General features: G+C 42.5%; 1 protein-coding gene and 1 non-coding gene across 3 annotated transcripts in view; one reads left to right on the forward strand and one right to left on the reverse strand.

Annotated features, from left to right (window-relative positions):
• PUDP (pseudouridine 5'-phosphatase) overlaps positions 1–16707 on the forward strand; it is a 617886-nt gene that overhangs the window by 511808 nt on the left and 89371 nt on the right. The window lies entirely within an intron of this gene.
• LOC123802779 (small nucleolar RNA SNORA26) lies at positions 13862–13982 on the reverse strand. The gene has a single exon (XR_006782655.1). It is a non-coding gene; the product is annotated as a small nucleolar RNA SNORA26 (small nucleolar RNA).

The following is a 16707-nucleotide window of genomic DNA, read 5'->3' on the forward strand; positions in this document are numbered from 1 at the left end:
CCTCTTTCTGGAGACCAGATCAAATGCCTTATCCTAACAGACTTTCCCACTCCCTTTAGTGACAATACACTCAGCTTCTAAAAGCACCTGTCAGTTTATATGCCTTACCCCTTTTAAACTGCTAGGATCCTTTTCCTTGTATTGTTGAGATATTTTTGTTCCAAGTGGGGGTAACTGGACTGCAAGAATGAACACAACAGTACTCCCTAATTCTTAGAGCATCAGGTTGCTCGATCATAACACCCTAGGGTTTCTTTTTGGGAAGATGACCTGATGCGTGGGGACGATCTTTCTTCCAAACCAGGTCCAGAGCCTTAGGAACTAAGGTTGGAGCCTGGGGACTTAGGCTCTGCTAGTCCAGTGTGATTTAATTCAGCCTAGGTTAGATACCCTACTGTTCACCGTGACCACCTTCATCTATTTAAATCTGAGCCGTGTTGCAGACTTAGTGGGAGACTTCTGTCCAAGTAGTGTGTCTCCCTCACACAGCATTCTCTGCGAACGACATTGACACAATTATGTGCAGGGCTACAAGCTAAACTGTTTATAGGAGCGGAATGGAAAATGTGAAAGAGGGGCTGTCCAGTGTCCTAGCACATGCACGGACATCACCTCCATTCACAGGATCGTCACCAGGGTGGCCATGTCTCCTGCCCATAGCGATGGCCGGTGCATCCCCTTTACACCATTCATCTGGTTTTCTGCGCCCATGACTCACCCAGGAGAAGGCTGAGATGTGCAGGAGAATCTTTCCACATTCTTCAAATGTGTGCACCACGGTAGAGTGTTTGCCCAGCTCATGGGTGCCCTCCTCCACCTCCAGGCGCCGAGGGATAGAGCAGCAATGTGATACTAGCATCTGGCTGATGGATCCCAAGCCCAGCTTCTCCCCCACACCACCACGGAGAGGAATTCCTCCATTTTTGATACGTTAACTTTGTGCTTTCTGAACTGTTTCAAGGCACACAATTTTTTTAAAATTTTATTTTGCTTTATTTTCTTTTATGTATTTTTAAATTTTTTATAATAATATTTTTTATTATATTATGTTAGTCACCATACAGTACATCCCTAGTTCTTGATGTAAAGTTCCATGATTCATTAGTTGCGTATAACACCCAGTGCACCATGCGATACGTGCCCTCCTTACTACCCATCACCAGTCTATCCCATTCCCCCACCCCCCTCCCCTCTGAGGCCCTCAGTTTGTTTCCCAGAGTCCACAGTCTCTCATGTTTCATTCCCCCTTCTGATTACCCCCTTTCTTTATCCCTTTCTTCCCCTACCGATCTTCCTAGTTCTTATGTTCCATAGATGAGAGAAATCATATGATAATTGTCTTTCTCTGCTTGACTTATTTCACTTAGCATTATCTCCTCCAGTCCCATCCATGTTGCAGCAAATGTTGAGTAATCATTCTTTCTGATGGCTGAGTAATAGTCCATTGTATATATGGACCACGGCTTCTTAATCCAGTCATCTGTTGCAGGGCATACAATTCTTATATAACTCCAAGCAGGGGAGGGAGGGTGAAGGGGTTCTCTGCTGCTCTCCCTGAAGGACCTGAGAAATGGGAAAGACCCATTTGTGTTAACTGAACACACAGAAGGTATTGCCTGCCCCATGTATTAGAGGTATTGGCCTAAAACACTGATTGCTTCTGTGAAAATCTGAAGCTCATTTCATGCTGGGACTGTCTTACTTACACCTTTTCTCAGAGGATTCCTTTTGTATAGGAGACACTCTTTAACTGTTTAGAAAGGGGCAGCCTGTTTCTAAATATCACATGCCACCCATGTCAGAAGGAATCATAATTCTGGTCTGTCCTTCTTGCGGCACAGCCTCAGCCATGAATTCACCGTTCCTGAAATGCCCTCTTATTTGCAGAAATAACAGGTGTTTGGAGGAACAGAAATGCAGGCAGCACAAAAAGGCAGTTTTCATATAGTTTTAGAACTACCCGCATTTCAATCGTAAGGATTCCCCAGATGCAATTTTTATGTGAGAAATAAAGACGTAGAAAATACGCTTCATTCAGCTACATTGATTTTTTTTTTCCTAGCCTGCGTCTATAGGACCACAGTGATTATAGCAGGAACAGCTGAAATAAAATGTCTGTTACGGATTGCCTTTGCTCCCTGGTAAAGCATTACGGAATAGAATCCAGAAACACGATCGTCTGCATCTCAAACAATGCAACCAACGTATGCTGATGAGCTTTATATTCTAATCGCAAAAAAACATTCCCCCCCGGATATGCTGCATATAAAGTCATGTCTGTTTACAATATGCAGAATTAATACATGGCACCAGTTACGTTAGCGGAATGACTTGGTGGGATTTATCTTACAAACCGCATCGCCCACGAAGGATAAAAATGGCTTGAACCAATCGATCCTACGTGAAGCATATTTTGATACGAAAATGTAATGAACTTACACGTGCTATCTTTCTTGCTTTGTGCTTTCACTCTGAACACCTGGGAGATACCTGCTAATACAATGCATTTAGTACACGGGAGCCTTGAATCAACGGAAGAGGCACCGTAGCAAGAATCTGACGGGTTACTGGTTCCATAGGCTTCAAGATCATTTCGGGGACTTCAACCATTCCCTTTGGTTCTGTCTTGTTTTCTTGTTTTTCCTAAGAGGCTCCTAGGATTAGTCGTGCTTCTGATAGTAAATAAGGCAGATTTCTATCAACACCACATAGTGAAAGTTGAGTTAACTCTTTTTTATTAAGTTCTTCTTTTTTGTAGTTGACACAGCATTATATCACTTTGAGGTGTAACACAGAGTGATTTGACAATCCTTTTTTTTTTTTTAATATATTTATTTATTGGACAGAGAGACATAGCGAGAGAGGCAACACCAGCAGGGGGAGTGGGAGAGGGAGAAGCAGGCTCCCTGCAGGAAGCCTGATGCAGGACTCGATCCCAGGACCCTGGGATCATGACCTGAGCTGAAGGCAGACGCTTAACGACTGAGCCACCCAGGCACCCCGTGATTTGACAATTCTGTGCATTACCCTGTGCTCACCATGATAAGGATAGTCCCCATTTGTCACCATGCAACACTATTCTGATACTGTTGACTATCTTCCCTGTGCTGGGAAGACTTAATTATTTTACAGTTAGAATGTTACAGTTCATACTCCTTTATCTCCTTCACCTGTTTAGCCCATAGCACCCTCCACTCATAACCACAAGTTTATTCTCTGTATTTATGGGTCTATTTCTGCTTTTTCTCTTTGTTCGTTTGTTTTTTTAGATTCCACATAGAAGTGAAATCATGGTATTTCTCTGTCTTATTTCACTTCGCATAACACCCTCTAGGTCTACCCATGTTGTTGCAAATGGCAAGATCTCATTCTTTTTTATGGCTGAGTAATATTATATGTAATATATATGTAATAGCTATATATTATATAGTAATATTATATGTAATATATATGTAATATATATATGACATCTAATTATATGTATACTAATTATATATAATAATTAGTAATATTACATGTATTATATACTATATGTAATAATTATTACATCTTGTTTATCCATCCATCAATGAACACGTGGGTTGCTTCCATATCTTGGCTACTGTATATAATGGCCCAATAAACACAGGGGTACATATAGCTTTTTGCATTAGTGTTTCTGTTTCCTTTGGGTAAATACCCAGTAGTGGAATTACTGGATCATATAGTGATTCTACTTTTAACTTTTTGAAGAACCTCTATCCTGTTTTCCTCAGTGGCTGCACCAGTTTGCATTCCCACCAACAGTGCATGGGGTGTCCTTTTTCCCCACATCCTGGCCAACACCTGTTGTCTGTTGTGTTTTTGATTCTAGCCCTTCTGACAGATGTGAAGTGATATCTCCTTGTGGTTTTGATTTGCGTTTCCCTGATGATGGGTGATGTTGAGCATCTTTTCATGACCGTGTTGGCCAGCTGGATGTCTTCTTTGGAAAAATGTCTGTTCAGGCCCGGTGGCCATTTTTTGAATCAGATTATTGGATTTGTGGTTTTGGTGTTGAGTTGTAGACGTTCTTTGTCTATTTGGGATATTAACCCCTTATTCAATATGGCACTTGCAAACATGTTGACCCTTTCCATAGGTTGCCTTTTCATTTCTTTTCATTTCATCTTCATTTGCTGAGCAAAGCTTTTTTATTTTGATGAAGCCCCCGTAATTTCTTGTTTTCCTTTTTTTTCTTTTGATTCCCTTGTCTCTGGACAGATATCTAGAAAAACGTGGCTACGGCCAATATCAGAGACATTCCTGGCCTGTTTTCTGTTAGGCGTTTATGGTTTTAGACCTCACATTTAAATGTCGGCTAATGTTAGCAAATATTTAGTCAAGTTAGCTCTTGACTTACATTTCCTCTCTTAACCACTCAGGAATTGTATGAGGTAAGAATTGTGAGCGCATTTTACAGATGAAGCATGGAGCTGTAAAGCAGGTGTTGGTGAGGTCACATGGTCTGTATCAAGACCACTCGGCTCTGCTGCTATGGGACAGCAACCGTAGAAGATGCTAAATGAATGGGTGTGTCTGTGTTCCAATAAATCTTTATTTATAACAACAGGCAGTGAACAGGATTCAGTTCATGGCTCATCGTTTACAGACCCATTTTCTTTCTTTTTTTTAATTTAATATATTTGTTTAATATATTTATGCTTTATCTGTAAAATAGAATATTACAATCAGTTAACTGTTTCTCTGTATGCTCACCCCATAAAGGAGCTTAACTGATCTTTTTTTTTAATAATAATGTTTTTTATTATATATTAGTCACCATACAGTACATCCCTAGGTTTTGATGCAGTGTTCCATGATTCATTACTTGCGTATAACACCCAGTGCACCATGCAATACGTGGTCTCAATATCCATCACCAGCCTATCCCATTCCCCCGCCCCCCCTCCCCTCTGAAGCCCTCAGTTTGGGGAATGAACCGTGACAGACTATGGACTCTGGGAAACAAACTGAGGGCTTCAGACCCATTTTCTAAACAATAGTAAGCCATAATCCTGGTTGGGTTGGTAAGCAAGGTTTTTAGCACTCTTGAGTATGTGTTCTTACTCATTACATGAGATGCACTGTGAAGATGTTGGAAACCTACGGAAAACTCTAGAAAATGGCAGTCATGCGTCTTCCAGAGACAGTCCCTCGTAACAGGTATATTTCTGTCTCATCTTGGTTGTACTGCTGCTAGATTCCTGTATGCTTTGGTTTTGCTTCCCACGCGTCATACCATTTTCCTTTGCCATTAAAATCCTTCATGAATATCATGTCCGTGTGGATGCCACCAACACCTGCTCCCTTATGCCTGCATCCATTGATTTGCTGAACGCGGGGTGCAGAAGGCTGGCCCTTTTGCCTCCGGGTGCGTGCTATAGCCTGAATGTGGGTGGGTCCCACCTTTCCCCCACCCCCCAAAAAATTCACATGCAAGCACCAATCCCCAGTAGAATGGCTTTAGAAGGTGGGGCCTTTGGGAGGTGATTAGTTTTCACAAATAGGATTAGAGACCTCAGAACCTTCCATTACCCCTTCGTCCATGTGAGGACACAGCAAGAAGACGGCCACCTATGAACCAGGAAGCGTGTCTCCCTGGACCAGGAATCTGCCAGCACCTGGATCTTGGACTTCCAGCTTCCAGAGCTGACAAATCAGTGTCTTCAGTTTAGAGATACCCCCCCACTCCCAGTGTATAGTATTCTGTTAGAGCAGCCTGAACGGACTAACAGAGTGGTACTGAGTGACGTGCGGGTCATGCTCCAAATCTCCCCAAGGGGTCAGATTGCAGTAGGCGTGCCTTGAGATCACATGTACCTTGCTTCCCCCACCCCAGCCCTATCCTCCTCTCCTGAGAGCTCACCTTCCAAAATTCACATGGACATGTGAGAATAATCCTCACATGTTGATCTTCTAGAAAACCTGACCTAAGATACTGGTTTTATATATAGAGAGAGAGACAGACAGACAGACATCTAGTTGGATCTTGGTCTTAAAAATCTCATTTTAAGGGGCGCCTGGGTGGTTCAGTCATTAAGCGTCTGCCTTCAGCTCAGGGCGTGATCCTGGCGTTTTGGGATCGAGCCCCACATCAGGCTCCTCCGCTATGAGCCTGCTTCTTCCTCTCCCACTCCCCCTGCTTGTGTTCCCTCTCTCGCTGGCTGTCTCTCTCTCTGTCAAGTAAATAAATAAAATCTTTAAAAAAATAACAAACTCATTTTAAGAGATCCTAGGTCTATGAATCATGGAACATTACGTCAAAAACTAAGGATGTACTGTATGGTGACTAACATAACATAATAAGAAATTATTATTAAAAAAAGAGATCCTAGGTCTAAAATTCTAACACTAAATTCTCATTGTTTTATATAGTTTGAAAATGAACAGGAAAAAAGATCCATATGACTTCCTAAAAAAAAGTCTAAAAAACACCTAAAAAAAAGGTTACAAAAGCTTGCAAAGCTAATCACTTGTCTTTAAGAATGAGAAAATCCATTTGCTGAGCGAGATAACGGGTCCGTCTCGCGCGTATTTAACGTCACCGCAAAGTACACTGATGAGCTGGCGGCTTTACGGTTGGGAAAAATAAACTCAGGGGATGAAAATAAATATAATAGCCAGAGACCAGCGTAGTTTAAAAGTTCTCCATTGGGGGGGGGGATAAAAGTAAAATGTTTAGTTTTGATCTTCAGTATAGAATTCAAAGCATGTGACATGTGTGGGAAGGAAAGAGCACATTTCTACTGATAAGAAACAAATCATGGCTCTAGCTGCTGGATTCAAGTCACTGTGCCATCAACCCGCAGAATCCATTGCCCCAGCTCCAAAGGAGAACTTCTTAAAAGCACCGTTTCCCTTGGGCTTCCCTCAAGCCATCCCGGCTGTGTCTCTGTGACTGATGTGGGTTGGTTTGCTTGAATGTCCGCAAATAGAAATTTATTTATCCAAGCAACGATTTTCACCAGCATGATAAACAAAATGGAGGAATAATCTAACTCCTTGACATCTTTCCGAAGGTTTTTTTTTTTTAAATCACCTGAAAACACGTTTAAAGTAATAGAAACATGACTTTTTCTTTTTTCCTTTTTCACAACAAACACAAATGCTTGTCTTGAGGCAGAATTTTTCCCTAAGGCATAAAAAGCTGGAAGCGTTTCAGTCCTGTTTGTTTTTCACGAATGCCCCGCTCTACTCGGGAAAACCTTAGTAGGATTTCCTGGAAGGCACGAATTACCTATCCCTTGCCTCTCTGTCGCCGTAACTAGTAGAAGGCTGTAAGACTGTCAGCACTTCATTCATTTCTGTGACTGCGAGTGCCCACGACTTCTTGGCATCGAAAACAGTGTGGATCTCCCACGAATCCACGCTGGTGGGTGGATGCTACCAGATCTGACACCGATCCGTCAATTCTATGCTGTGTCAGCCGCGTTTTGTGTGTGTGTGTGCAGATTACCTACCGACATACTCAATGTTGAATGCTGTGGTCCTAACTTCGCTGGAGTCATTAATATAAATTGTGCAGGCTTCGTAGATTTCCGTGTGTTTTGGAGTGAGCCTCACAGACGGGTGCTATGTTGTTGGACTTCAGTCAGCGATGCCTGGCTTGCTTTATGTCCAGTGGAGCCCTGGCTCCCCAAAACTCAACGGGGTGCATCTCTTTCCATTTCCCCATTGAGCGACATTGCATGGGTAGCTTGAAACCAGCCCCAGGAGGAGTACTTACACCACGGAAATTGGTAAAGACTACAAATCCGAGTTCTCCCCCAGCTCCTTTGGAGGGTCTGTAACGAAGCACTCGCTAGTCTTCTGCTGTCTGAATGTCTGACACAGCAAGAATGATTAAGGATAAGGCCGACAGCAAATACCCCCTCACATCTGAGTATAGAGGGAATGGGATGCTGAGTGAGACACAAACCGCCGACATCCTCACTGCTGATTTATAAATGGAGGTGGGGCCTTTGGTGGTGATTAGGTTCAAATGAGGTCATGGGGGCAGGGCTCCATGACGGGATTCATGTCCTTGTGCTAGAAGAAGAGACGCCAGAGCTCGCTCGCTCGCTCTCCACCACGTGGGGACACAGTGAGAAGGTGGCCGTCTCCAAGCCAGGAAGAGAGGCCTCACCGGGCACCCTGATCGTGGACGTCCCGCCTCCAGAACATTTGAGACACAGATGTCTGTGATGGAAGACGCCCGGTGTGTGGTACTTTGGTTGGATAACCTGGGAGGATCCGGACACCTGGCAGGGAGGAAACCAGCGGTGGTTAATGCTCTTCACTGTGATTTTCAAAGCTTCAAATGCACTGTTCTGATACCCTCGGAGAACACTCCCGTGTGTGCAGCCTAATTGTATGTTAACGATGAGCGTCTAGAAAGCAGAGCGACTCTGTAATCTCCCACTTCAGACAGGTACCTTCTGCGTGGAAAATTTAAATTAACATCCACATTTCAGCAAGAGATTAAAACACTCCCATTGGGGGCGCCTGGGTGGCACAGCGGTTAAGCGTCTGCCTTCGGCTCAGGGCGTGATCCCGGCGTTACGGGATCGAGCCCCCATCAGGCTCCTCCACTATGAGCCTGCTTCTTCCTCTCCCACTCCCCCTGCTTGTGTTCCCTCTCTCGCTGGCTGTCTCTCTCTCTGTCAAATAAATAAATAAAATCTTAAAAAAAAAACAAAACACTCCCATTGGCCAGGTCTGGCCAGGTAGAGGCTCCAGTGGACGGATGGAGGAGTGGAGATATCAAAGTTTACTAGACATAAAACATATATTTTTTTAAATATTTATTTATTTATTTATTTATTTATTTATTTATTTATTTGAGGGGCAGAGGGACAGAGAGAATCTCCGGCAGACCCCCCACTGAGCAGGGAGCCCAAGGCAGGGCTCGATACCCCGACCCTGCGATCACAACCTGAGCAAAATCAGGAGTCAGACGCCCAACCGACAGACCCACCCAGGTGCTCCTACAACACATTTTTTGTAGTCTCCTTAAAATAGCCCCATGAGAAGGGTGCCTGGGTGCAGTCAGTTAGGCATCAGACTCTTGGTTTCTGCTCAGGTCATAATCCTCAGGGTTGTGGGATTGAACCCCCAGTCGGGCTCACTCTCAGCGCAGAATCTTCTTGTCTCCCTCTGCCTTGCTCTTTCCCCTGCTTGTGCACGCACACTCTCCCTCTCTCTGTTGAAATAGGTAAATAAATCTTTAAAAAAAATACTCCCATGACAATTATATCCAAGTGTTAAATAGCTACCTTCTGTGTTTCAGATATAATTTTATTTATGGTAAGAAGATCTGGCTGTACGGAGGCTAGCCGTGATAAAGGGGGAAACCAGCAACGTGTCGCACAGCGATGACCAACCAGTTCTAAGCACAGATGTCTTCCAAAGGAAGGGAGGCACGGTCATTTTGTCTTGAGAGAGACTAGAGAACTGAGACAAAAGAAGGAGGGAGTTTAAAACACCTTTTTCCCCCACTGCAAGATGGGATAATTCTGTAGCAGGTGGAAGTGTGTTGCAGATAGAGTGTTGAACAGCAGAAGGGATTTTTATGTACAAAGGGGGAAAATAGCACATGATTCAGTAAAGACATATAAAACTAGTGAATGCAGGAGAATATTTACCTAATGAAGAGAACAAAGAGGGGGGTGGAGGACACAAAGAGTGAACAAGAAGCCAATCAGAAAATGGATGCTTAGGCGTTAAAATTAGGGATGGTTCACAGTCCACCCAAGGGGTCCTATACCATGTTCCTGAACCAGATGAGACCCATGGTGTCTGCCTGGGCAAGGTCCCCAGGGAGCTGAAGAGAGACCTGAATTTATTGATGTGGGTCATGTTGAATGGTTCTGTCCCATAGAAACATAATAGGAGACACTTGTGTCATTTTGAATTTTCTAGTAGCTACATGTAAAAAAAAATGTAGATAAGATAGTGACAATTTGAAGTCAACATTTTATGTAACCCGATATATCTAGACTGTTATTTCAACATGGCTCATCCATATTTAAAATGTTCTGAGGAGGTCATGTACGTATTTTGAAATGAGGTGTGTGTTTTGTACTTATAGCCTATCTCAGTTCAGACTCCCACGTTTGAAGAGCTTCATTGCCTTACGTGATAAACGGCCACCATATTGAATAACACAGGTCTGTGCTGAATACGTGCCCATGGCGTGGGTCTGTGCCTTTTAAATGTGATTTCTCTATCAGATGAAAGCCCCAGCCAACCCCGTGAGACCTTGAGGGTTTTATGATCATGCATCCCCCGCCACTTTATCTTGTTACTAGCATTGGTTATTACTATTTATTTTTGCCAAAACTCATGATGGGCAAAAGCACACTCGTCTTTTGTCGATCCACCAATTCTCAGCATCTCTGCTTGATGGTGATACATTTCCAGATTGTCTTCTCTCTTGTCTGCTCTTTTGTCTCCCCACTTCAGCTGCTCCTGTGAGCCCCATGCCCTGGCGGGAATGAGACAAACGAGGAAACTCTGTTGACGTGAGAGTGATAAATTTCTGAGAGACAACTGGATTTTCCACAGAAAATAAGCTTGGTTCTCTTTCTCCATCAAAGCAAGAGAAACAGAACCAACAAGTGAGTAGGAAAATGGGACTGGTCTTAGTGGGGTGCCTCTTGCCCCAAAATTGCCTCCTAACAGGGCTGAGGTATGCACAGCAGACAAGCCAGCATCCACACAATTGTAACTGCACACAGAATCTGCTTCTTGAGCTCTGTGTTCAGGTGCTGATTTCTTTTGCACTCCAAAGAATAACAAGGCAGCCCTCCCCAGGATGAACACAAGAAGGGACTAATGGACCTTGGTGATGGCTTTGCTATACCCAATATTGGTTTATTCTCCTTATCTCACAGACTAAAAACAGGATCTCTGTGTACTTCTAATCGCTTAATCATCTTATTATTTTAGCAACCGTCTCTTCCCTTGTCCAAAAGCCATTTGTATTGCTTCTTTTCTAAGAATGGTCAATTCTGTCCTTCACCCATTTGGTACCTATCCATTGTGGGTCTGGTAATCATCACTTCCTAGGAGGTGCTCATGGAGTAGGGAGTTCAGCCTTTGCTTGTGATATGAACGGCAATGTCGTTTCCTACCTTGTCACTTGGGAATTCAGTGTAGGGTACAAAATAATATGTAAGTGTTGTCCCCACAGATAACCAATAACCAATTAGAAGAACGTGTAGAAACACAAAGAATAACTAGAAAAACTGAAAAATAAGCAATAAGGAGGATGGTTGAAAGCCTTTGAAGTATTAGTATAGTATATATATATTTTTTTATTTTTAAAAATTTCATTTATTTAACAGAGAGAGAGCACAAGCGGGGGGAGCATTAGAGGGAGAGAGAGAAGCGGTTCTCTGCTGAGCAGGGAGCCCAGTGCAGGGCTCCATTCCAGGACCCTGGGATCATGACCCGAGCTGAAGGCAGACACTTAACTGACTGAGCCACCCAGACGTCCCAAGTATAGTGTCTTTTAAAGTCCAGTGACACAGATGAGCCCCTGAAAAACAAGTATTTCATGTTTCTGTAGTATAAACACCTAGCCCTGTATTGTCCCTTATGGTAACCGCTAGCTGCATGGGGCCATTTAATTTAAATTTTCTTTAATTTAAAAACCACTGTTCCTCAGTTGTGTCTGCCACTTTGAAAGGGATCAGTAGCCAACCTTGGGGCCAGTGGCTACCATATTGGATGACACCAATGTGGACCATTTTTATGATTCCTGAAAGTTCTCTTGGATAGCTCTGGTCTTTTGTCCATTCAGTCAATTTTTCTTGAGCTACAGTCTAAGCAATGCTGTCGTTATTGTAGATACCAGCAGAGAAAAAAACAGAAATGCCTGCCCTGAGAAGTTTATACTCCAGCCCGAGGCGCACAGCAACCAAAGGCCTTAATTCATAGTGCCTGTCTCATCCACCAATTTGTTACAGACCGTAGTCACATATTGAGTTTCCTTTTTAACCATGAGCCTCTTGTGAAGAGCCAAAGGAGCCCTCCTCATGGTTTTAATCCCTGGGCATGATACCGTGCCTGGTACACGCTAGTAAGTGCATGACAGGACTTTGATTAGTAAATAAAATCATCTTTATGACTCCTCTGCCATGTTGTTCATAGGGAAACAGAAACAAAACTCAAGAGACTAAATATCACTCAGTAGGTGGAAGAACCAAATTTAACATTGGCTCTCTGAGTGTTAGTTACATGTCTCCAGAGACTATTAGCATCCGTGGTGATGGCTTCCGGAGCAAACCATCCTATAAAGAAACACGTCTGCATCCTCAGTGTTTGAAAAAAAGATAATTATCATTGGGAAGTTCGCCCAATTTACGATAAAACTTTTCAAGAGAGCATAGGGTACATGAAAGGTTCTTATTTCCTTTTCCGTGGGTCCTTGCGGTGTTAGACCCTCAGCTCATTCTGGATTCGTCCTCTGACAAACAATGGGACGAGCTGGGGAAACACTTGGGCATGGATTGGCATAATGCATCTTGGTGTTCATATTGGATTTCACTTTATAATACCTTCTTTTAACCCAAATTAGTACATAATGATTTAAATACCACAATTCTATGTTTTTAGTCAATGTGCTCATTTCCTTTCTAAATTGAATTCAGTTCACCCAAGTGCTGGCAGACTGTTTATCTTCAATATGCGTGATGATCATGGGGCACCTGGGTGGCACAGCGGTTGAGCGTCTGCCTTCGGCTCAGGGCGTGATCCCGGCGTTTTGGGATCGAGCCCCGCATCGGGCTCCTCTGCTGGTAGCCTGTTTCCTCCTCTCCCACTCCCCCTGCTTGTGTTCCCTCTCTCGCTGGCTGTCTCTCTCTCTCTCTCTCTCTCAAATAAATAAAATCTTTAAAAAAAAAAAATATGCGTGATGATCAGAATTCCACTTTCTCTTACAACCATTTTTTTTTGTGTGTGTGAACATAAAGTAAGTCCTACACAGTTTCCTGGAAAACCAAATTAGTTGCCAGTCGGTGAAGTTGTAAACTATAGATATGTGGAGAGAAAAAAGTTGTATTTGTCAAATTAAATGTAGATATTCAAGGCAATATCGAAGTTTGTTCTTTGTGCTGAAAAGCTGTGGAAAATTTGTGAAAGCTGTGTAAACAATGGAGGTTACAAAGTCTTTCATAAAATGACATGGATTATTTGCACGGCGTGCTCACAATTTTAAAATAAATTTTTAAAAATTTCATTAGTTTTTTGACAATAAAAGTTACGGGTAGAAGGGCATTGACAAGAGAACATAACAGAAAACACAATCCCCGTGACTCCTGAATTTCTTGAAATAATGTCAAATATCTTTCAGCTTATTTCAAGTATCTTTTTTCTATGTTCGTTTTTGGTTATTTCGTTATTTTATAGATTTCATTGTGAAATACACAGTGTCTAACATTCTCATTAAATAGACTGTAATCTAGTGTGGTTTTTTTAATGACCTTTCAAACAGAAAACAATTTTGAAGTATATTCTTTTCAGTTTGTCTCAAAGGATGTCCAGAAAACACCTTGTGGACAGTGTATATCTGTGTTTTTTTCCACCTTCAAAGATAAGCATCTCTGAAGGTATCATCAAAACTAAGCTTGGGTTTAAATTTATCACTGTATAAAAATGTCACAAAGGGGGTCCTGGCATGGAGCCCCGAGTTGGGCTCCCTGCTCAGCGGGGCGTCTGCTTCTCCCTCTGTGCCCCCCTCCCCACCGCTCACCCACGCTGTCTATCCTGTACAGGTGCTCTCTCTCCCCCAAATAAATAAAGTCTTAAAAAAAATTCACAAAGGTGCTTGAACCAAAAGGAAATTTTCCTCTAGTTCAGCTGTGACTCCAGACACAATCCAAAGAGGAGTTTCACAATCTCTTCCCTGGGTTTAATGGAGACTTACTTTCCCTTCTGTGTTAGCCTCTTAAGGCACTGCGTCAACCTTAAGAGGGCACAGGAAAGGGCGTAGACTGCAATCCAGTGATTGTGATTTCAATCCTGTGTCTTTTTAAAATCTTCATTGCTTGTGGCTGTCCAATTTTCCCAACACCATTTGTTGAAGAGACTGTCTTTTTCCCATTGGATATTCTTTCCTGCTTTGTCGAAGATTAGTTGACCGTGGAGTTGAGGGTCCATTTCTGGGTTCTCTGTTCCGTCCCACTGATGTAGGTGTGTCTGTTTTGGGGCCAGTACCGTACTGTCTTGATGATTACAGCTTTATAATAGAGCTCGAAGTCCGGAATTGTGATGCCAACAGCTGTGGTTTTCTTTTTCAACATTCCTTTGGCTATTCAGGGACTTTCTGGTTCCATACAAATGTTGAGATTATTTGTTCCAGTTCTGTGGAAAAAGTTGATGGTATTTTGAAAGGGATTGCATTGAACGTATAGATTGCTTTAGGTAGCGTAGACATTTTAACAGTATTTGTTCTTCCAATCCATGAGCATGGAACGTTTTTCCATTTCTTTGTGTCTTCCTGGGGAGGGTATCTGTTGTAATGAGCACTGGGTGTTACATAAGACTATTGAATCATAGACCTGTACCCCTGAAACAAATAATACATTATATATTAATTAATTGAAAAAAAACCTCATTGCTTATTTATTTTTTCCCCCAATCAAAACCATTACTTTTGAATATATGAAAATTTAGTAATTTTGAAGGGGACCACACATTAAGTATGAGTCAGATTTGAAAGCAAAAAGGTTACTCACCTGAGCACTGAGTGTCCAGGGATTTCTGCTTGTCGGGTTTTCAGATTGGACAAAGACCCTTCAGGGACACCCGTCCCTCTACACTATAAGCTCCTTCCTGGGCAAAGTGTGTCTTTCTTTGTCATGACATTTAACGGATTGTGTTATGTCTAGGAACATATTGTGATTATTACTCATTCTTGGTCTCTAGCGTATATTCCCAAACTCCCCTCTCTATCTCTGCCCCCTCCCATCAGAAACCGCCTATTTTGATCTGTTTCCTCACCCTCTTCTTGCTCTGAAAGAGCCCCTATGTGCATTCGAGTATTTCGTTTCATATTTTTCTGTGGCCAACCAAGGCACTGAGTAGGCATTTTGAAAGACACCAAAGCAAGCAAAAAGAAACTTCTGCAATCAAGGGGTTTAAGTAGAGAAGGAGATGAAATAGAAGATTGCTTTATAAATAAATGATGGGAGTATGCCCCCCCTTTCATCTCAGTGTAGCTTACCCTAATTAATGTGCACGTTGTCACTATTTGTCATTCAGTAAAGATGAGGGTTTGATTTCCAATAATGAGGAGAATGTCCATGTGATGTCTGTGTTTATAATTGGCCCTAGGCTGATTAGTATTGTGGCAAATTAGTAACAATATATTATTAATGACCTAGCGCTAACTGATGGAGAAGGTCAGTCTAAATTAGTGAAAATCATTTATTTCTAGAGTACTCATTTACAAATTAAGTGCTTGCAGATTTTTGTCCACACTGCTGATGGATAATGAACAAAATATGTTCATTTGTCATTATGAAATTAATTATCGCTGAATATATAGCCTTTTTTTCCCCCTCACCCAACTTAGGCTGATTTAGCCACTTAGCCACGCCCTCATACTTTGGATACATATCAGGACTTTCTGGCCTTCCAAAGCAGCCCACAACTCGGCTGTCAGGTGGTAGAATCCCAATGAAGGCCAACTCTGCCAACAATATGAATATTTATTTGTAGACACATTTTGATGGACTCAGAAACCCTCTACCCTCTGTTTTCGGACATAAGCCCCCTTCACGAAAGGTGCACACAGAGAAAGAATGATATTCCAAAGGCAGGATTAAGCAAGCTAATGTTAGGGTTGGTTTGGCCAAAGTCTCCCTTTGAAATGTGAGGGATGGGGACACAGGACACAGGACACAAGACAAATGGCCTTGGAGATCAAGAACATTGTCCTGAAGGCAGTGGAGGGGAGCTGGCCAGTTTCCCATAACCATGCAAGCTTGCTCTGTGTATTCATTCTTCGTGGCAGCGGAAGCTTATAGCCACACTCCTGGTGGCTTCAAACAATGCAGATTCATTATCTCCGAGTCCTGCAGCTCAGCAGTCCGCCATGGGTCTCAGTGGGCTGAGAGAACTTTTGGGAGCAGGGCATTATTCTGACTACCATACTCTATAAGCTCATGTCCTGTCTCCGCCCATCACCAGAGAAAAAGGATTTCTCATATCCCTTATAAAGAAGGACTCTCTGTTGTAGATTTCAAAAAGGATGTTTGGAATATATCCTGTATGGGTACTTGGGGATTTCCGATTAGTGACTTAAAGTGCTGACTTCCAACACGAGGTGGCAAGTAAAGTTAATTTCCGTACACAAATACATCATTCAGGATATAACGAGGTGATTTAAAGTGAATTGTCAAAAAATGATAAAACACCATGCATGAAATGCAGTTTCTACTAGGAAGTAAGCTGAACGTTATCTCTTCAATTTATTGAGCCAATGCTTTCTGAGTCACAAGTGCCCAAAATACAGGATTAAGAAAAAAATCTCAGAATAAGAATAGCTCACAGACAGCTTTCGTCCAATTTCCTCATTTTAAAGATGAGATACGTAAACTGAAAGAATTGATGTAACCTGCTGAAAACCACAGATACGGTTAGTGACAGAGAGAGGCGTGGCCTGGAGCCTCTTAATTCAAGTCTGGTTTTAGTAGCAGA

This window comes from Ursus americanus, chromosome X (assembly GCF_024610735.1).
Source record: "Ursus americanus isolate L20-20 chromosome X, mUrsAme1.1.p, whole genome shotgun sequence".
Classification (NCBI taxonomy): domain Eukaryota; kingdom Metazoa; phylum Chordata; class Mammalia; order Carnivora; family Ursidae; genus Ursus; species Ursus americanus.